At 40.1% G+C, this 23,091-nt stretch overlaps 1 protein-coding gene across 1 annotated transcript in view; it reads left to right on the forward strand.

Moving 5' to 3' along the window:
- The window catches only part of BMPR1B (bone morphogenetic protein receptor type 1B), a 666,288-nt gene that overhangs the window by 230,502 nt on the left and 412,695 nt on the right, over positions 1-23,091 (forward strand). Inside the window, exon 3 of the mRNA XM_030190709.1 lies at positions 8,678-8,769. The gene's annotated coding sequence lies outside the window, so the exon portion shown is untranslated. The remainder of the gene's footprint in view (positions 1-8,677; positions 8,770-23,091) is intronic.

Genomic DNA, 23,091 nt, shown 5'->3' on the forward strand with positions numbered 1-23,091 from the left:
TAATACCAAGAAGTAGAATATTACAGTAATCCAAGTGAGGTAGGACCAGGGGTGTGCTGGCAAATTTTTAACAGGCTCTTTCTCCAGACGTAGCCAGCTCTGCAGTCGGAAGGGCCAGGAGTGGCCAGGGGTGGGGGGAGGGGTGGGGGGAGCAACACTTGCCTCTCTCTCCTCCCTCCCTTCGTGCGGGCACGCTAGGCATACCTTTGCTGGCAGCCAATAAATGGACTGCCACCACTCCCAACGTCTTGCTCTGAGCAGCATGCTGGAACTTCTCTCACATGCTCGAGAAGTCCCAGCCTGCTGCCAGAGGTGGAAACAAGGAGCGGGGAGCAGCAGTAGTCTATTTACTTGGTTGGCAGGGCTCAGCATCCTCACCAGCAAAATAACAGATAATTCAGCAGGGGGCCGAAGCCCACATTTTGGGAGCCAGTTGTTAAAATAGACATGGAGGGCCCTACTTTAATAACTGGCTCCCAAAATTCTTCAAAACTTAACAACCAGCTCTTGCGAGCCTGTGAGAGCCTGCTCCAGCACACTACTGGGTAGGACTAACATTTGGACTAGTAGTGCAAAGGTTTTTTGGTCAAAGAATGGTCTGGCTAGACGTAGCTGTCTCATTTTTTAATAGTGTTTTCGTCCATGGCTACAGACTGAGTTGGATCTTTGTTTGATGCTGTTACTGGTAAGAGAATCAGGATGTGATACACGTAGGATAATAGTAGTTCATTAAGTCCCAGGTGTATTGAGGCAAGGGATGACATAAAGAGGCTGAACAGGATCAGTGAGAGGGGAGATCCCTGCTGGACCCCACAGTTAGTAGACCAGTAGTTGGAAAGTTGGTTGTTTTGCTTGACAAAATAGCTTCGATTTGAAAGGAATTCACTGAGCCATTTGAGCACTGTCCCTGTTATTCCTATGTGATCCAGGCATTTGAGTAGCAATGTGTGGTCAACTGCATTGAACGCCGCCGATATATCAAATTGGAGAAGAATTACTTGGTCATCTTTGCATACGTGTTTGATATATGTAGTTAGAACTAGCAGTAATGTTTCCGTACTATGTGAAGATGAAGCCAAATTGTGACCTGTGTAAAATAGAAAGTTTTTCCAGATAAAGAGTTGTTTACTAATGTATGTTTCTAATGCTGTAGTAAAGAGGGGTATGCTTGTCACTGGATGGTAGTTTGCAGGTGTTGTTAAGTCTAGCCCAGATCCCTTCAGTAGTAGAGTGAGAACAATTTTGCCCATATCAGGCGGAAGAGAATCAGTTTTTAACACTCATTGAGATCATCGAGTAACCAATTTACTGCTTCCGTAGGGATGGATTTGAGTAGGTGTTTTGGGCATTTATCCATGGAGCAGTTGACTCTGGAGCATTTCAACAGTATGGATCTTACATTCTCAGCTGTTAGTGGTTGAAAAGATTCCCAGTTTTGGTTAGTTTTGTGTCCTTGGGTTGTAGGATCTTCAGCGATTAAGACTGAACTACGGGTTGGGCTATTTTCCTCTGTTGGAGTAGCCTTAGATAGTTCGGACCTAATTTGAAGGATCTTATTGGCGAAATGATCAGCAAAAGGTCTTGGGCAGTGGGACATGTTTTCTGTGAATGTTCATCCTTATTAGTGGAACCTAGTGTTTTAACTAAGGAGAAAAGTTTTCTGTTATCAAAATCATCTTGACCTATTAGGGTGCTATAGTATTGGCATTTTTGAGTCAGCTAATTGTAGTGTTGGAAGGCTGACTTCCATTTGGATTTATCAGTAGTATCTTTGTTCTGTCTCCATTGTTTTTCAAGGCATTCTCCTTTTTAGGATGGTTAGTTCCTCTGTAAACCATGGCGAATTTCTGGATGTCTTGACATTTTCAGTGGTAAATGGAGCAATTTTGTCTAGTATGGCTTTCACCTTGGTGTTCCAATGGGATTTGATGGAACCATGTCTAGGAGATGCAGTAGTGAGGGAATCTGTTAGCTTTGATCAGAAAGTGGCCTCGTTGATTTTACCTCTGGTGGAGATGAGTTTGGATGACGTGTGACTGATTAAGCTTGACATACAGATATCAGTAGTGAAATCCAGTTGGAAATGATCAGACCCATGGTACTGGCTTCCATTTGAATGAACTAATCAAGCTATTAGGATAGGACATCATGAAGTCTAGCATGTGTCCTTTTTCATGAGTTCCATCCTCGGAGAATGTAGTTAGTTCACAGTCCTTCAGGAATGATTTGAAGTTGTGGACATTGCTGTCTGCATCATTTTCCAAGTGTAAGTTTAAGTCTCCCAGGAAGATAATCCTTGAGAATTGTGACATGGCAGAGGAAGTAATCTCTTCAAGTAGTGGTTCTGCCTTGGACCAAGCTCCCGGAGGTCGGTAAATGAGGAGTAGGGCAATTTATTTTTTTATTATTATTTATTTATTGCACTTGTATCCCACATTTCCCCACCTATTTGCAGGCTCAATGTGGCTTACAAAGATCTGTTATGGCATTGCCAATACAGGTTAAAAGATACAAATTGGTGTTAAAAGAGGTCAAGGACGACAGAGAAGAACTAAGTAAACATTTGCCTCTTTTGAATCATCACAGAATTTGCATAGCATGTATTCCAATTCAGAGAAAACCCCAGAGCTAACTAAATACGCATGGAATAACTCTTAAAGATAAAAGCAAGTCTTGCCTCCTTTTTTTTTTTTACCCTTTCTTGGAGAATGAAAAACACCATAACTGGGTGGATGAATGTGGGGCAGTATTGGACTATCAACTTCTGTGAGCCATAAGATAAACAGAAAGCCCAGATCTGAAGATTCTAGCAGATCCCTGAATAAGAGAGCCTTGTTCCCCACAGATCTAGCATTGATATAGATGGCTGGGACAGGAATGAGTTCAGACTTGTGTTCCAAAGGGGAGAGTTGTTTGGTTAATTGCAAAAGGTAGCAAGGTCTTTTAGGCCATCGAATGTTAGCCATTTTGTTCTGGTCCATAACCATAGTAGTATTCTGACGGCATATATTGGCATTGTCTAGCAGGTATCTGACATTACAATTAGGATGTTTCTTAGTTCAGGGTTTTCTAGACTGATTACAGATTATGAGGATAGGATTAGACACTAAGTTATCTGGTAGGTTGCCACCCAACATGCTCAAGAGAGCTAAGCAAATCCATGTGAGCCACTTCATGTTGATAGTTTTTTGAGCTACTTTAAGTTAATCGGGTTTATCGCTGTTTATGAGTTTTAGAAGTGCGCTGTTAAAGATTTCAGAACTGAGTTCTCCTTGAAGGTAGAAGCTACTGATACTGAGGAAAGTCATGGTGTCTCAGGAACTCATAAGATGGGGAGGTGTGGATGTGCCGGTGTGATAGACTTCAAAATGATGCTATCATTCGCTGTAATTAGGTAGGGTTCCTCATTTAAGCTGCCATTCTTCCAAAGTCAGTTGTGCAGCAGTAGGGAGAGTTTATATCAGGCGAGAGGCCACAGTGTAGCTCTCATGAAAACTACTGTCGCTCAAAAATTCACGCAAGTAGATTAGGGTTATGTGCTGATTAGAATTTGTGTTCAACTAAAATCTGGTTGATCTCCATACCCCTGTTAAGAGAATATGGAATGTTGCACCAAGTGATAGAGCCATTTCAATAGCGTGCCAGAATTGTGGAACCCACTCCCTGCAGAGATGCGATTGGAGGATAGGCTAGAGCCATTTTTAAAGAAGCTCAACCCATTTGCTTAGCAAGATAGGCTTGAGTTAGTATGGTAGCTGGCTGGGACTTCTTACTAATGCTGGGGAGGGTACAGATATGCATCACCAGATGAAATGTTTGTGTTTTTATGTTTGTAGTTTTGTAATTTTACTGTTGTGAGCCATTTTTGCATGACTGTTTCAGAAGGTGGTACATAAGTGTTTCATAAGTACATAAATTACTCAGAAGACCTGCTTCACAGTTTTAAGCAAATGGACTTGTTCATGCATATCCAGTTTATCAGCTATTAAATGGAGAGTTATTGGACATCAGGCAACTAAGCTGTAAATTTTAGATTGCGGCAAAGAGGTGGTTGGGGGGGGGGGGGGGTAATTTTACCTTGCGATCAGGTGCAGCCAATGTAGAAAGAAGTGATGGTAAGGAAAGCTTGGATGGTACCAGAGGGTGAAAGAGCCAAATTTAGGCTGCTTGTATTGTACCAATGACTTATATTTAGATTCTAGCTGTCTTCAAATCTAGGCTAAAAGCCCACCTTTTTCAGGCTGTTTTCGACTCCTAACTTCTGTTCACTTGTTTCAGTACCCATATCTGTTTTATCATTCTCACCTTAAGTAATTCCCTTAGCCATTATTTGTACTGTTTGTCTGTCTTGATTAGATGGTAAGCTCTGTCAAGCAGAGACGGTCTCTTACATGTTCAGTGTACAGCTCAGTACATGTATAGTAGCGCTATAGAAATAAGTAGTAATATTTGATTTCTTTACAAATGTTAATTTCTTGGAGTACACTTAAAAGTTTTAGTAAGTGTAATGTTTTAATCAGGCTTTGTTGTAGTTCTTTCTAAAAGCAGTATTTCATGTCTCCTTCAGACCCTCTACCCAAATTTCGAAGAATGATGAAAACATTTTGCAGCATTGTTCTGTTGTTGAAAGTGAAATAAAATTGCCACCTTTGACTTTAGTTTCATAGTTGGGGTACATTTGTAAATCATAATAAAAGTCATAAATGGAGGTGGGATGAGTAAGGAACACATAGCTCTTTTTTAGTTTTCAAACCCTGTGATTTTGCAGTATGGTACTTGTCTCCAGTATTACAGGACAGACAGCTAAGGCACGAGAGGCTTTAGGTTACCTCTTGGATAAAAACTGAGAACAGTCTCTTGCTTTTCCTGTGCAAGTTCTGCTGCTGTCATCAGTAGGAGTGAAAGAGCTTCCTGGCAGGAGTTCCCAGTGCTTCTTCCTCAGGGGATAGGTAACAGGATATTACCCAGCTAGAGGGTGACCTCTGACAGTGCTGCTCAGGCTTGCCTCAACCCTAGTAGCTGTGTCGAGGTATGTGCTTGGCTGTTGCAGACTGAGTAGACATAGTAAATGTCCTGAAGCATGTGGTCCTGTAGAAATCTAGGCTTTATTTGTAGATTTGAGGAATAATTTTTATAATGCTCATTTTTATTGGCGCTTTTTTTTTTTTTTTTTTGCAAATACATTGCAACTAGAAAACTAAATGCAACTGCTTCAATATTTCATCTATTCCCTGTAATTAAATCTGTCTCCCTCCCAAAAAATATAGAGAGAGGGAGGTGCATGGTTTGATTTATTAAGCACTTGATATACCACCATACATAGTAAAGAAAGGAGCTACAAAATATGCACAGAAAAGACCCAAGAGAGAAGGGCGTAGAAAATAAGCAAGCAGGAGCTTTCACAATTGCCTGCCACCACTGCCTTTAGCAAGATACATCAAAGTGGTTTACTAACAAATATTAAACTATGCTGAAATGAGCACATAGAACATTACACAGTGTCTTCATAGATGATGCCTTATTTCCCACACCTTGGTGTTTTACCAACCTTTACCTCTCAGAGGACAAATAGTACACAAAGAGACGAAAAACAAACCAGTGTAGCAAGTACCTTTAGTGTTAATAAAATCATTTTATTTAAATATAGTTAGTGCACTGATTTGTTTCCTTCTGATTTCATTGTGCTTATGTTTATTTCTTTAAGTTTAATTAGTGTGCTTAGATATGAAAATCTGCTCCAAGCATGGAAAAATAAAATACGAAATAACTATATTGACAGCCCTAAAAGTAATGGGAAATAAACTTTACTACAATGAAAAACAAACCCTAAAATAAACTATTCACTCTGTGAATTTTATCACCATAGTCACACAGAAATCTTCTGCTCGGTTTCTATTTTTGCTCTTTAAGAGTGAGTGTCTTCCTGGATGTGACAAAAGCGATTCAAAAGCATTGTAAATGGTTTCTTTTGATGCACCCCAGAGTTTTGGCTCTAGAGGGCGTTATTCTTCAAAATGTCCTTGTAAATGTGTAATTTAAATACCAAAGTGATACATATGTATTTTTTGATCCATTGCAGTTAGTGATGATCTTGAGTAATAAGACGATATGAAAGTCAGGCAGGAGTGAACAGGGGAAGCCGAGGCGCCAGCAATTTAATATCTGCAAACTCTACCTCTGGAAGAATTGGAATTTTGTCCTGCTCTAGGGCTAATTTCTTTCTTCACTATTATTGTATATTATCTGGATGGTTTGTTCTCTTCTCCCCCCCCCCCCCCCCCCCCCCCCCCATAAATTGGAGGACTATAAGATAGTGGGTCAGGTGTGATTTTTTTTTCCTATAATTATTGGAATTCTATTTAAATTTTGTACCTGATGACTACTGATCTCTTTTTCAAGTGTTATCTTGAATGATTTGTTTTGAAATTCAATAAATTAAAAAAAAATCTTCAGCTCAGGATTGTTTAATATAGCTGTGTGAGGAATGTTATAATGCCATCCCCAGGACTCTCAGATCACTAGACAGAAGCAAATGGAATCTCAAAAAGTTAGGGGCCCTTTTTCTAAAGCATGGCCATAGTAACATTGGTGCATGCCAAACCACCATAGTAATTTGGGCATTAAAAGAGTAATTCTATAACTGTGCATAAGTGGTGGCAAAACACCTAAGCACACTTCTGTAAGGGTGTGCAACATGTGTAAATGCAAGGAGGCATTCACATTAAGGCCCTTTTACTAAGGAGTGCTGAAAAATGGCCTGCGCTTCTGTAGACGTGTGTATTGGATGCATGCAGGTCCATTTTTCAGCGCACCTGCAAAAAAAGGCCTTTTTTGCCGAAAATGGATGTGGGGCAAAATAAAAATCAGCACACGTTCATTTTGGGCCTGAGACCTTACCGCCACCCATTGACTTAGTGGTAAGGTCTCGTGCGTCAACTGGGCAGTAATCATCAGTGCGCGTACACTGCCAATTACCGCCATGCGGTAGAAAATAGAAATTTAGACACACGTAGAAATTAGAATTACCGCCCAGGGCACGTGGCAGCCAGGCGGTAGTTCTAATTTGACGCACGTTGTATGCACACAGGCGCTTACCCGTCTTTGAAAAAAGGGCCCTATTATTGTTAATGGGCCTTTTTTTTATATCAAACTGTGGTAAAAAATGGCCTTAATGCATGCTTACATGAATCATTCCTATGTGCTAAGGCCATTTTTACCACATGGTTAAAACGGCTGAGTTTTTTTCAAAATTTAATGGCCACACACTAATTTTCCCTACTGCCACCTATTTTGTAGGTGGTAAGGGCTCGTGTGCTAACCATGAGCTAACTGATTAGCGCAGCATATGCCTACTTCCCCCCCCCCCCCCCACCATTTTCTTAGGCCATGGGAAGCATGTGTAGATGCCAAAATTACCATGGGAAGCCTGAGTGTGCCTGTCGTAAGGCATTTTAAGCTGCAGTAAACACACAATACCACTTACCACAGCTTAGTAAACGGATCCATACTGCCTGATTTACTTTTTGTGGTGTTGCTGCAAGTTCATTTTGCCCACGTTTATAAAGAAGTTTAGGCATCTACATTTCACACATAGGCAGTGTTTTAGTAAATTAATCTATCTAAGCCAGAAATAACTTTCAGAATTGCTTTAAGGCAGAGGTTCTTAGCCTGTGGTCCACGGATAGATTTCAGGGGGTCCGTAACTTGGATGGGGAAAAAATTTACAGTTTTATGTTTGCTAACCTCTAACTGAAATTTAGCTTTTAATTCAATAATGATTGTAGGCTACAAAGCAATTTATGGCTTCTAGGCTCCAAAAATGTTTAACTTTAAATCTCACCGTCTTAAATTATTATACTCTATAAAGCGAAACCAGAATATGTTTGGTTGTGCTAAATACCTTTTTGTCCAAAAATGTGCAATTGATGATGTGAATCCATATTTGTTTTTTAAAATAATTTAACTATATTTGAGCATAACCATATTACAAAGACTCTCACCAGACTCTCAAAGGGGTCTGTGGCACTAAAAGTTTAAGAGTCCCTGATATGAGCAGAATTTGTAAATGAAATTGAGAAATGCATAAACCATGCTACTGGGGGGGGAGGGGTATCGTGGTATAATGTATATATTTTTATAACTTCCATATTGCTGAAAAATACGCACAAACCTTTCACTATGCCTCTGCTGTATTATCAAAGTGAAAGTCTGCACGTCTTTTCATGTTGAAAATTACCTCAGGAAAATTTTGCGACTTGCACCTGCTATTTTGTAAAATACCCCTAAGTGAAAGCCCATTTCAACCCTACCCTGGTGAGCACTTCTTCAACTTCCAAGAAATGTTACATGCATATAGGTTATATACACATAACTTCATCTGCACAAAGGGTAGGCAGTTTTATTTGTTCTTAAAAAAATATTTCTTTTGGTAAAGCATTTCTTTACACATGGAAATGGCTTAAAAACTTACCCTCAATGGGAATAATTCTCAAAAGGCCACCTAAAGTTAGGCGCCTAATGCATAATTCAACAGTTAATTTATACGCATAACTAGCAGTATTCTGTAACCTGTGTGCACCATTTTACATTCTAAGTGTGAAAATGGACATGCAAGATTATAAAATTAGGGAGAATATGATCATTGCCATAATAACCATTAGTGCAATTTGCTTTTCAGCTTACTCCCTGCCACATCCTGTTTTAATGTAGTATGCAGACGAGGCAGTATTGCAGTCTGGCTTGAGTGACTAGTTATTGGCGTTACAAAAGGTAAGACTGACAGTTTGTTTCATTGAATCATTCTGGATTTAGTTTCCAGAAGCAGTAATCTCTGATTTGTTCTTCATTAACTCTTTTCCACGTAATATTCTTTACATTACAAAATAAATGGCTCAGTGAGATCTGAAATGGTGCTTTATTTTGTATGCCCATAGTGGCAGTTGTGTAGAGGTAGACGAGATAGTGACACTGTTTCCCTGTAGGAGACTAATTAGTGGTCGCCCATATTTATGTAATGGTGGCTTGATTTATTTAATAATAGGAATGTTCTAATGTTTTTCAATCTGGATTAGAACCAGATTTTGGTTTTCATAATTTGACATATCTAATCTAAGTTGACATTATGGCTAACCTAGTGTAAGGATTCTTGCAGGACCCTCTCCAGTGCAAAGTTATATTAGAGAGTTTACAGCATCCACCTTCTTGGATGGCCATGTAGGTCAGTCACCCCTAAAGAGTGTGTGTGTGTGTGTGTGTGTGTGGTGGATTTGTGTGGATAATGTTAAGAGAAGCAGAGTGTGTCTAAGGCTCAGCCTTTGGGCCATCTTTAGTTTTTGTCTTGTGTGAAATCTCCATTGACATTTGAGTCTTGTGTTCAGGGTGAAGTGAATGTGACAGGACAGAGGTTTTATCCAACCCTCTGCCTACTATTTAATTAGGGAGTGGAACAGTAGCCCCATTCCCAAAAAAGCCCCACTAAGAGCTGGACTACAGGAGGAGGAACAGTGTACAAAGGTTTTTCCTATTGGGAAGAATCTGTGTGGGCATGGATCCTAGAAAGGAGAGGCTGTGTGTTTGACTTATTATTCTATTTATTGTTCTATAAAGCTTATTTATCTGATCACTCTGTGGCCCTCGGCCCCTTTTTCCCCTTTTTTATTACAAAACAAGAATAGAACAGAAATAGAATTGGTCTTCTGTGACCAAGAATCTGTAATAAACTTTAATTTGTAATATATTAGATTTATGTCTGTACCCTCTTCTATTGTCTAGGTTAGGATATGGTTTGTTGAAACTGAGGGAAGACAAAGGAGTAGTTTATGCAACAGGACACTTCTGTGCTGAGGGGGCTTACCATTTGCTAATCCAGAACTACTGCTGGCCCAATTTCAGCCACTGGTGATAGTTCCGGCTGGAGTGCACGCCATTTCTGGTGCTCCAGAAAATTCTTTTTCTACAGTGCGGCACTAACCCAGCGGTAATCGGGCATCTCCACACACTGCATGGTTACTGCTAGGTTACAGCCACCTCAATGGGTAGTGGTAAGTGCTCCCCACCACATGGCCACGCAGTAAGGGTTATCTTACTGCGTGGCCATTTTTGGGGGGCATTTTACCTATTGCGGTAAAAAGGGCCCTGACGCATGGGGAAAACAGTCCCTGCTGCTATCGCAGGGCCCTTTTTCCCGTAGCTTAGTAAGTAGACCCCTCAATGAAAAATGACAATGCAGTCAAGATGTTCACAAAAGGGCTGTCTTTATTCTGAGACTAAACGGCACCGTGTTTCAGCTAGATGCCTGCCTCACGAGTCTTAAAAACTTATCACAAATTATGTGTGAGTCTGGTGCTGCTACTCTTTTTTTATCATAATCCTGCACGTTGCTTCACCAGATTCTTTCATGCTGTAGAAGTACACCTCAGTCTTTTTAAAGACTGCTGCATTCTTTGCCCATGTTTTATTGGTTCTCACATCGTCGTTTTTCATTGAGTGCGGAATTGTCCTGTTTCATACGCTACTCCTCAAGAACGTAGTGTTTCTGTTCTTCCACCTCAGTAGTTTTCTTTTGGTTGTTAAAATAAAGATCATGCTGGTGAGGTCTGACTGCTGTGATATAATATAGGGGTAATTCATCTGAGATCAATTTTTATTATTCGCTGTTCTGTTCTTGTTTGGTGCCTACTTCTGGGCATGTTTGCTTGAGCCTTCTCTCGGGAGTTGTGATGGCTAATTATATTTGCTTTTGGTATGTGATAAGGCACCCTGCTTTAAATTTCTTTGTGATTTACTAGATTTCTTGCCAAGCTGTTTACTTGGTTGTATTTGAAAACCTGGTAGTCTTTTCAGTTGATATTTTTTTTAAATTTACTGAAAGAGCGATGTCTTAATCCCCTGTGTACCCTGTTTCCCCGAATGTAAGACATCCCCCGAAAATAAGACCTAGTAGAGGTTTTCCTGAATTGGTAGATATAAGGCCTCCCCCGAAAGTAAAACCTAGCAAATTTTTGTTTGAAAGCAGGGCCGCCGAGAGCCGGACAAGGCCCACCCGAGGTCACCGGGCCCCCCTCCACCCACCCTCTGTCGCTTCCGGAACTAACCTTAAACGCCTCCTTTCACCTTCGCAGCAAGCAGCAGCTTTACTTTACTTGGAGAGGTCTTCCGGTGAAGGGGGAAAGGAAAGTTCTGGGTGGGGGGGATCTAGATATGTGGGGTACCTAAAGGTTAGGAATAGAGTTTCAGGAGGGGGTTGTGCCTGTGAGGACTCAGGGACACCTAGAGGTTACTTTGCTCGGTCTGATGCTCATGGGGACAGTAGCACAATGCTGCTCTTGAGGTTGCTCACAAGCAGTGTTATGCAGATACCACAAGTCAATTCCGTCAGTAACCTAAGGTGTGGTAAAATTCTGAGTTTTACTGCACCGTTAATGTCTGTAATGTTATTGTTTTGATTTTTAAACTTTGCTACATTCCTGCCTTAAGGTTGTGGTAAAATACAATAACAGGGCATTTCTATACAGTACATGGAGTTGCACATCAGTTACATGCATATGTCACTAGAATAATGGCATATGCACGTATAGGCCAACATTCCACCTAAGTGCTGTTCTGTAAATGTGTGTGTTTCATATAGCACATATTTTACAGGTAGGCATACACATGGAGAGGACTCGCATAACTTATAGAATGTTATGTTTGCGCCTATCCCTGGCTGTAAGGTGCAAACACACCAGCTCTATGGCTGGCATAAGTGCTTGCACCTAAATTATAGGCATGTACTTTCACTAGTATTCTATAAGGAAAGTGGACAGCTATATTTCTTCATAGAATAGGCTTCTACCAGGCCCCAGTTATAGAAATGTCCTCCTGTGTTTTTGATAGTAATGACAAGGCGCAAACATTCAAATTTTCTTAAAGAACTCTGAGAAATTAGGGGCAAATGAGGTTACAGCATGTTAAATTTGCATCTGTTCAGACTCTGGGCAAGCCATTTAACCCTCTATTGCCCCAGGTACAAATAAGTACTTGTATATACTATGTAAACCGCTTTGAATGTAGTTGCAAAAACCACAGAAAGGCAGTATATCAAGGCCTATTCCCTTTTCCTTAAGCTATTTTGTCTATACTTTCAGGACAGAATTGACATCTACTCTTCTCAACATCTTTAAGCAGTCAATATTATTGACTATCCCTTAAAAATCCAGATAGGATTGTAATATGCTGTTTTGGGGAGTGTGCACAGTGAGTTTTTGGCATTTAAGAAACGTGATTTGTTATGGATAACTTCAGCAGAAAATTGAGTTGTGAATTTTGACATAACAGAGTTACAGGATCTCTGCAAGCTCTGGAGACAGATTCATTAATATGGCTGCTCGCTGTGTGTTCTGTCCTGTAGTTGTTGAATTATATTATAATTTACTGCGGCTGAATGATATAGAACAGTTCATTCGGTAGTCCATGCCCTGCTTAGATACGAGTGTAAAATTATACAATAGTACGGGTCTAAGATTATTTATCCCTCTAGTACAGATAAAGGGGTTAAGTGCAACATCCTAGAGCTGCCATAGAATGATTAGTGGCAAGCCTGGTTATATCCCACACGTTTACATATATTTGCAATAATGACTCCTGTGTAATTCATTATTTTTGATGGAACTATATAGTTGACCACCCATAAAGAATTTTACAGTAAATCTTATTCAAATTTATGTGTATCCTAAAAAAAAGAAAAACAATGCTGTTCAGAATGTTGGAATGTAATTGTATTTTACATGCATTGCCTGTCACCTATTATTTCTCTGTGATTACTCTGTGACCTCTGATGTGAATTACTTAGAGAGGTCACACAGCTATGCAACTTCCTGTTGGGGGTTAGATGCAGCAGATGCAGCACATGGAGCACATGGAGCTCATGATCTCTCCTAACCTGAGAGGATCTATGGTGGTGTGAGCATCCATTACCATCTAAGCACATGGAAGGAGCTGATAATACAAATGTATAGTAATATGTATATATAAGCCTGTCTGATTATAATCTAACTACAAACTGTGAGTAAACAGATGTTTTGTTACTTCAACTTTAAAGTGACTCAGCAGTGAATTATTCAGGGGTGAATGAGAGAGAGATGAAGAAAGAAATTAACATTTCTAAAGCTGAAGCTGTGTGTACTAAAATCTGCTAATTATTTACTACAAATAATCCAATAAAGGGTTATGGGCCCAGGGCTCAGGAATTGAAAAAGAAGAGAAATATTACCAGGCAGAAAAAAAGGCCACATTTTTCTCTTAAGTTTTAAAGGAAAGATTCAGTCTGTCTCTCTCTCCCCCCACACAGCAGACAGAAGGCTAAGAAAATGGCTGAGGGAAGAAATTCACCATTGTTCTATTCTCTCAAGGTGCCTAAATTAACTGAATTTAATTATCGGCAGTGGGAACTAAGATTCATATGTCTCCTTCGAGCAAAAAGATTAGATATATGCTTAGACCAAGACAGAACAGCTGAAAATATGGCTGAATGGGACAATGCAAACTATTATGTGAAGTGCATGCTTTTGGAAGCTCTCTCAGAGAAACAAGCCATATTAGTGGAGGGAAAAGATACACCAAAGGACATTTTACATAAACTGAGAACTATGTATGCAACTACATATGCAAAGCAGCAACCAATTTGGTTAGCAGAGTTGAATGAAACCAAATTAAGGGATAAAAGTAAATGTAATGATCACATTATGCATCTTATGTCTTCATTTCAAAAGTTAGAACTTTCTGGAATTCCCATGTGTGATGCATTGAAAAGAGCATTTCTTTTTACCTCACTATCAAAGAAGTTTGATGTTTTTAGGTCTGTAAATGAGGCCATTGAAGGGCAATCTTTTGAACAGACAACATCAAAACTAAGGCAGGAATGCATAATAAATGATTCTGAGGAGATGTGTTCTCAAAGCAAGTCAGAGAGAAATGAAACAAATTTCTTGGCAAAGAACAGAGGAAGGCGGAGCTATGGGAAAACTCCACCCAAGGGCAAGCTGATTTGCTACTCATGTGGAAAGGAGGGACATGTATCTAAATGGTGTAAGGAAACACAAAACACTCCCTCTAGCTCACCTAAGCCAATGGATCTAAAGAATTTTCAAACCAGGAAATGTATGAAGGACAAAGATAAACACAAGGGCTTTCTAATGGCAGAAAAATCTTTGACTATGGTAAATAATAATTCAAATGAAAGTACTTGGATTTTGGATTCAGGGAGCACATGCCATTTAACCAATTGTAAGGATTTCTTTCAGGAAATGTGTCCAGAAGAAGGTATTCTTAAAACTGCAAACGCAGGGACTGCTAAGATCCAAGCAAAAGGGATTGGATTCTTAAAATGCAAAGTGTCTAATGAAGTTAAAGAAATTCCTGTAAGTGATGTCTTGTATATTCCCCAAGCAGTTTGCAATATGCTTAGTGTATCTACATTAGATAAGAAGGGATTTGTGATTCATTTTGAAAACAGTAAGTGCACAATCTCTAAAAATGATGAAGTGTATGCTGAAGCTTTTATGCATAATGATGTTTATAAACTGAGCATTTCAGGTGAAGCCTCACATATGGCGCAAGTAAGGAAGAATGATGGTAAATGTAGTCTGGAAATCTGGCACCGCCGCCTGGGACATCGTGATTCTAAGGTGATCCAGGATCTTTACAGTAAGCAACTGGCCACCGGCATTCAGATAAGTGCAGATGCTGGTAATATGGAGAAATGCATAGACTGTGTTACTCAAAAAGGTGTGAGACCCTCATTTCCTGCATACACAGGAAATAGGAGTAATAAAGTACTGGACTTAATACACAGTGACTTATGTGGACCGTTTAATATCCCATCATTGGGAAATAACAGATTTGTGCTAATATTCTTGGATGATTTCTCTAGATATTGTGTGGCCTATTTGCTGAAAGAGAAAAGTCAAGTCACAGACATGCTGAAGAAATACGTAGCCATGGTGAGCAATAAATTTGAAAGAAAACCAAAGGTTCTTCAGACCGACAATGGTGGTGAGTTCACTTCACGAAGCATGCACACATTTCTAGAACAAGAAGGCATTCAGCATATCACAACAGTAGCTTACACACCAGAGCAAAATTCTGTTGCAGAGAGAAAATTTAGGTCAATTGTGGAAATGACCAGATGTATGCTGTCAGATAGCAATCTCCCTAAAAGACTATGGGGGGAAGCCATTCTCACAGCAGTGTACCTACAAAACAGAATGCCAACTAAAGGCGCTGAGCGCACACCACATGAGACATGGCATGGTAGGAAGCCAAACCTGTCACACATAAGAACATTTGGAAGTACAGCATATGCTCATGTACCAAAGCAAAGAAGGCATAAGCTGGATTCCACAACAGAAAGGGGCATTTTAGTTGGCTATGCTCCAGGACACAAAAGATATAGAATTTTGAATCTGAAAACTGGCATTGTTGGCATAAGACATGTTACATGTTTTGATGAAAACAAAAGGGTTGATAAAGGCTGGATTATCCCAGATGAGCCTTATCATCCAGAATATGAAACTAGAACCATAATAGACATGCCAGTGTATATAAATGCCATACCAAGGCAGATGTCTGAAAGCAACTCACCTGTATCTAACGAGGAACAGGCAGAGGAAACAGACACAGAAAGGATCATTGAAGAAGACAGTACAGTTGGAGAAGGGGAATCAATTGGAGAAGGACTCTCAGATTTAGAGGATGCAGAAAGGTCAGACCAACCTGTTGTCAGACGCTCATCCAGGGAAAACAAAGGTGTTCCACCCCCAAGACTGTCTTACCTAACAAAGTCAGCAGAAGCTCAAGAGCCCTTAACATGGGATGAGATTGAGAAAATGCCAGCAGAAGAAGCTGCTGAATGGCATAAAGCTGCACAAGAAGAAATTGATGCATTGGATAAAAATAATACTTGGATTCTTACAAAATTACCTCCTGGCAAGAAAGCTATAGGATGCAAATGGGTATTCAAGTTAAAAAGGAATGCACAAGGAAAAGTGGAAAGGTATAAAGCCAGATTAGTGGCAAAGGGATATCTTCAAAAATATGGAGAAGATTTTGATGAAGTGTTTGCACCTGTAGTGAAACACACGACAATCAGAACACTTCTGAGCATTGCAGTCTCAAAAGGCATGCAAGTCAACCACGTTGATGTGAAAACAGCGTTTCTTCACGGAGATATAACTGAAGACTTGTACATGGAACAGCCAACAGGTTTCATAAATACAAAACAAAGACAGCTAGTGTGTAAATTAAACAAAGGTCTTTATGGATTAAAGCAAAGTGCAAAATGTTGGAATGAAAAATTGCATGAAATATTGACAAATTTAGGATTTAAGCAAGGTGAAGCAGATAAATGCTTGTACACTAGGTGCACAAATGGACAATATGCATACATTTTAGCTTTTGTTGATGATCTGCTCATTGCAAGCAAAAGTGAGCAAGAGTACAAGGACATTGTAAAGTGTTTAAACCTGAATGTTGAGATAAAAGAACTTGGTAATGTGTCATACTATCTTGGTATAGAAATTGAGAAACAAAATGATGGTTCTTATCTTCTAAGCCAGAAGCAGAAAATAAATGAGCTTATTGAAAGTTTAGGTATGCAAGATGCCCAAGTTGTAAGCACTCCCATGATCACTGATTTTCTGAAGGATGAAACAGTAAGAGAACCTTTACCAGATAACATCCAATATAGATCAGCCATAGGTAAGCTTTTATATCTAGCTACCACATACAGGGCTGATATAGCAAATGCAGTAGGAATTTTGAGCAGAAGGGTCAGCTCACCTACCAAATCAGATTGGACTGCAGTTAAAAGGATGGTAAGGTATTTAAAGGGTACCATTGATTGTAAATTAAAGATTTCAGCCAATAGTAATCCAAAACTAATATGTTACTGTGATTCAGATTGGGCAGGGGATCATTCTGATTATAAATCCACAAGTGGATATGTGTTTATGTATGGAAATGTACAAATTTCATGGGCCAGTCATAAACAAAGTATTGTGAGTCTGTCTTCTACAGAAGCTGAATACGTGGCCGTATCGGAAGCGTGCAGAGAACTGATGTGGATTGAAAAACTTTTGCTGGATTTCGGAATAGCTGAACAGAGACCAATCCAGTTAATGGAAGATAATCAGAGCTGCATCCGACTGTCACAGAATGACAAGGTTCAGTCACGCACCAAGCACATCGCAACGAAATACCACAACGTGCGAGAGTTGGCGAAAGAAGGGGTCATCAGTCTACACTATTGTCACACCAGTGAGATGACAGCTGACATCATGACCAAACCGTTACCCAGAGAACATTTTGTGAATCTGCGTATAAAGCTTGGACTTTGTATGAATAAATAATTGCATGACAGTTATGCATGAGAAGGGGTTTGTTGGAATGTAATTGTATTTTACATGCATTGCCTGTCACCTATTATTTCTCTGTGATTACTCTGTGACCTCTGATGTGAATTACTTAGAGAGGTCACACAGCTATGCAACTTCCTGTTGGGGGTTAGATGCAGCAGATGCAGCACATGGAGCACATGGAGCTCATGATCTCTCCTAACCTGAGAGGATCTATGGTGGTGTGAGCATCCATTACCATCTAAGCACATGGAAGGAGCTGATAATACAAATGTATAGTAATATGTATATATAAGCCTGTCTGATTATAATCTAACTACAAACTGTGAGTAAACAGATGTTTTGTTACTTCAACTTTAAAGTGACTCAGCAGTGAATTATTCAGGGGTGAATGAGAGAGAGATGAAGAAAGAAATTAACATTTCTAAAGCTGAAGCTGTGTGTACTAAAATCTGCTAATTATTTACTACAAATAATCCAACACAGAAGGCTACCCAGCAGCAGCAAACTATAAGGGCCATAAAAAATAGATTAAAAACCTGATTAACAATCAAGAAATGCAAAACCCCAATTAATCAAACCCAGCTCCTGGAGTAGCCAAATGATTAGAGCATGGGGCTGCGAACCAGGGAAGCCCAATTCAAATTCTGCGGCTCCAGTGATCTTTGAGAACTCGCTTAACCCTCCATTGCCTCAAGTACAAATTGAGGGCTAACATGCGCCTAACGCAGAAAAAAATGGAGTACTGCAGGACACACTCTGGCATCCTTTGGTAATTCTGAAATTTAAACACACTATCAGCGACATAATCGAAAGAGAAGGATGCCCATCTTCTGACACAAATCGGGAGATGGGCGTCCTTCTCTCAGGGTCGCCCAAATCGGCATAATCGAAAGCTGATTTTGGGCGTCCTCAACTGCTTTCCATCGCGGGGACGACCAAAGTTCACCAGGGCGTGTCGGCAGTGTACCGAAGGCGGGACGGGGGCGTGGTTAAGAGATGGGCATCCTTGGCTGATAATGGAAAAAAGAAGGGCGTCCCTGATGAGCACTTGGCCGACTTTACTTGGTCCAATTTTTTTCACGACCAAGCCTTGAAATGTGCCCAAACTGACCAGATGACCACCAGAGGGAATGGGGGATGACCTCCCCTTACTCCTCCAGTGGTCACCAACCCCTTCCCACCAAAAAAAAAATTAAAAAACATTTTTTTCCAGCCTCTATGCCAGCCTCAAATGTCATACCCAGCTCCATGATAGCAGTATGCAGGTCCCTGGAGCAGTTTTTAGTGGGTGCAGTGCACTTCAGGCAGGCGGACCCAGGCCCATCCCCCCTACCTGTTACACTTGTGGTGGTAAATGTAAGCCCTGCAAAACCCACCCGAAACCCACTGTACCCAAATGTAGATGCCCCCCTTCACCCCTTAGGGCTATGGTACTGGTGTACAGTTGTGGGGAGTGGGGTTTGGGGGGGTATGGGGGGCTCAGCACCAAAGCTTACATAGTACCGTCAAAGGTGTTTGCCCAGTCGGTCGATAACAAGTACAAGGTTGAAAAGTGATCATATGAGGTATATGTGGAGGGTCGGGAGGGATGTCCAGTTGTCCAGTACGGTCATAGTCATGCTGTGTTGCTGGGTGAAGAGGTTTATGTGGGGTCGTTGGGGTAGGCCTGTTTGAAGAGGTTGGTTTTTAGTGATTTCCTGAAGTTCAGGTGGTCGTGGATTGTTTTCAGGGCTTTTGGGAGGCCATTCCATAGTTGTGTGCTTATGTAGGAGAAGCTGGATGCGTAAGTTGTTTTGTATTTCAGTCCTTTGTAATTTGGGTAGTGTAGGTTTAAGTAGGATCTTGACAGTCTGACTTTGTTTCTTATTGGTAGATCAATAAGGTCTATCATGTATCCTGGGACAACGCCGTATATGATTTTGTGGACTCAGGTGCAGATTTTGAAGATGATCCGTTCTTTGATTGGGAGCCAATGCAACTTTTCACAAAGAGGTTTGGCGCTTTCGAAGCGTGTTTTGCTGAAGATCAGCCTGGCTGCTGTAATTTGGGCGGTCTGGAGTTTTTTTTATGAGTTCTTTGCAACCCGCGTAGATTCCATTGCAGTAATCTGTATGGCTTAGAACCATTGATTGTATTAGGTATCGAAAGGTTGCTCTTGGGAAGAAAGGTTTTAGTCATTTCAGCTTTCACATTGAATAGAACATTTTCTTTGTTACAGAGTTTATTTGACTCTCGAGAGTCAATGCATTATGCAAAAAATAGAAAAAAGGCACTTTTATGGCTGTGGTAAAAATGGCCTTAGCATACAGGAAAGACCCACTAAGGCCACTTTTTACTGCAGCTTAGTTAAAGGACTCCTTAGTTTATGCTTTCAGGGGACAGGAAAAATATCTACTGTATCTGAATATAACTCGTCTTACGCTACTTCTGAATATCCTTTCCCGATTATGTTTCCATAAGAGGCATAATAGTTGGCATCGGTGGGGGGGTGTTTGGGGAGGGGGTGTTTGGGGAGGCTCTTCCTATTGGGGCGGGGGGTGGTTAAGGTGATCATGGGGTGGGGACAGCATTGCAGCCCCTTTAAGATGCAGCCCGGGAGCATGAGGCTGCGCTTTTATGCTCCGTGCTCCGGGGCTGATAGACTAGCATTATGTGAGATGGTTCACAGGCAGCATTAACCCTTTACTATGGGATTCATACCACAGGTTAGTGGCTCCTGTTGTAAATCAAGGTGTGGTAAAATCTTGCTTTTTGCCACACCTTCATAACTTCCCTCCTCAATTTATTGCTTACATATTCTGACTCAGTTTCATGTAGAGATTAAAAGATGAGGGTTAGGGCATTAAATGGAATTCTGGAGGAAATTGGACAGCACTGTGGATTGGCCAAAGTTGGCATAAATCCAGCCAAGGCTGGTCAGTAGACAAGCAGCCAAGATTTGGATCAATTGCAACCTTAGAAGAGTTTTACATAGGTAAACCCAAGTACAATAAGTAGTTATAATCAAGATAGCATGTCAGGGTGGCAGGAATAATAAAAGCAAAAAAACAATTTGAACTAATGAGCATCCATATGTTTGTAAATGTTATGCATGTTGGGTAATAACCTTTTTCTGTACTGTATTATACATTATTACTCAGTGATTATATATTGTAAGATCTGAACAAGGGGAAACCTGCAAAATTTTTAAAATATCTGTACAATTACATTTTTCTGTTTTGCACAGAATTCTCTCTAGCGTTCTCCTTTGCATGGCTCTCTGTCTCTTTAACAGCTACTTTTGCCCTATTGCTGAAGGGACTGGTACACATGGTACCCTACTACTACTAATCATTTCTACAGCAGTACTATAGAAATGATAAGTAGTAGTAGTAGTACTAGACGTACTTTCTCTGTCCCTAGGTGTTTTTTTTTAATAAGTTTTTGAATCAGAACTGACTGTTGACAGAGCTGGTGACTTTGTGTGATCTGTTTTCTTGAAAATGTCTGCTTCCTGCCTTTGAATATTGTTTCAAAGAAGTCCTTCTTTGTCATTTTCTAATATATGTATATGTGGAACATGTGTACACACATTGTTTAATGCAAGTGAATGACTTGTTTACATTACATTACATATCACTCTTATATTCCGCAAACACCTATGCAGTTTTATGCAGAGCACAAAAGAAAAAAACTTAAACATAATTCAGGAGGTACAACCTAAAAAACAAATCTGACCAAAGAAATTAACTCCCATATTTTTTAAATTAAAAAAAGCTATCAACTGTTCTGATCTTTAATTACTCCCTAAGAGCAAGAACTGAACCAGGGAGAGAATTCCAAATTGAGGCTACTTGAAAGGACAGTGACAAGTTCAAATGTCTGATGTTTTAACCAAATAACCAAAAAACTTTAAAACATGTCCTCTGATTAATTGTCTGTCTAGCAAGGAAAAATCAGTCAAATAAGAAGGTATCTCCAACAAGGGATTGGAAAACTACAAAACACAACTTAAAATGAAATCTTGCCATCATAGGTAGCCAAGGATGATTGTGAAAATAAGGTGAGATGTGTTGTTTCCTTTTCAGCGAAAAAATAATTTGTACAGAAATATTTTGAATAGTCTGAAGCTTTCTCAACACTTCCTTCATGCAGCTAACATAAACAAGATTACAATAATCTAATTTAGATAACAATAAGGCTTCCACTATAGTAGTAGAGAGGTGTGGTAGCTGTGTTAGTCCACTTTTAAAGGTAATCAATAGAAATAAAAAGAAATAAAACATGGACAAGAAAATAAGATGATACCTTTTTTATTGGACATAACTTAATACATTTCTTGATCAGCTTTTGAAGGTTGCCCCACTATAGTAGTGAATCTCACAGGCTTTTGCCAAAATTAATCAATTTTGACAGGTGACATGCCCACTTCCAGGTTTTCAGCCAAACAAAAGTGAGGATACACCCAATCCACACCCACTCCCTGCCCCTTTTGATGATGTCACTGTTTAAGCCACATGCAAGACATGCCCACTCCTTGCCCCTTGAGTGACGTCACCAGATACGACATCTTGACCCCATTTGCATAACCATGTCCCTTGCCCCACTTTATTAGCATAGCCTCACTCCCATATCCCATCCCATCCCCTTTTTGCATAGCCCTGCCCCAAAACCCACCACTTTTGACGATGTCGTTGGGAAACGTCTCAGCTAAGTCCCTTTTCAAGATGGCGACCAGTACTGTATGCATCACGTCACTTCCTGTTTCCACTACTAACCGCCATCTTAAATGAGGTCATATGATAGGAAGTGATGTAAAAAAAGAAAAACCTGACGGCCCCCTACAGCCTCAGTGGAATTTAGCCACGCATGCGTACTTTAACCTTTTTTTTTTCTCACAGGAAAGAAAATAGACATTTTTGTTTTCTTTTTCTTATAATTTTTTTTTTTCAAAAGAATACCTTGCTTACTTTTAAAGCTGTTTCTTTACTTTTTTCTCACAGGAAAGAAAATAGGCATGTTTTCTTTCAAAAGGATACCTTTTGCTTACTTTTAAAACTGTTTTTACTGAATGACAGCCATTTTAGGTTTTAAAACAAAAAGAATAGAATGACCCTCCTCCTCCTCCTCTTTGCTTTTAGCTTACATAAGAATGCAAGAGCTGGCCCCCCTTCTGTTTTCAAGAGACAACTGTGTGAAATTGTGCCCTAAACGGCTGAAGTGAGACAGAAAAAAATGCCAAGGGGTTGCTTGTGTAAGAGCTGAGCTGGTTTTCTCTGCAGCCACTTTGAAAAGAAATGCCCTTTTCTAACTCATCTCTCAAAGCAGAGCACTGTTGCTTTGTGCCTCCCCCTTCCTCCTAGCTAGCAACAAAACTTACAGGTAGAATCACAGCTCTGAAATAAGACAGATGAATTTAAAAAGTTACAGACAAGCAAACCTTTTTTTTCAGTGCTTTCATTTTAAATGAAAAAAGTGGAATGGCAGAATAAATGCTTTTCTATAGGTATTGTTTTGTCCCCTTTCTTGGCAGTTTGAACCCCTCTTTGATCCCCACCTTTTTCTCTGTCTGTAGCCTCCTCCCTCTTTAACCTAGCAAGTCTGTTTATCATGCAGTCTCATGAATACACACAGTAAACTATTCTCTGTGTGAGATCAATAGGGTCTGTTGCTGCCACCTACGCCCCCCTCTCCTTCTCCCTAGCTAGCAACAAAACTT

Source organism: Microcaecilia unicolor, chromosome 2 (genome assembly GCF_901765095.1).
Source record: "Microcaecilia unicolor chromosome 2, aMicUni1.1, whole genome shotgun sequence".
Lineage (NCBI taxonomy): Eukaryota > Metazoa > Chordata > Amphibia > Gymnophiona > Siphonopidae > Microcaecilia > Microcaecilia unicolor.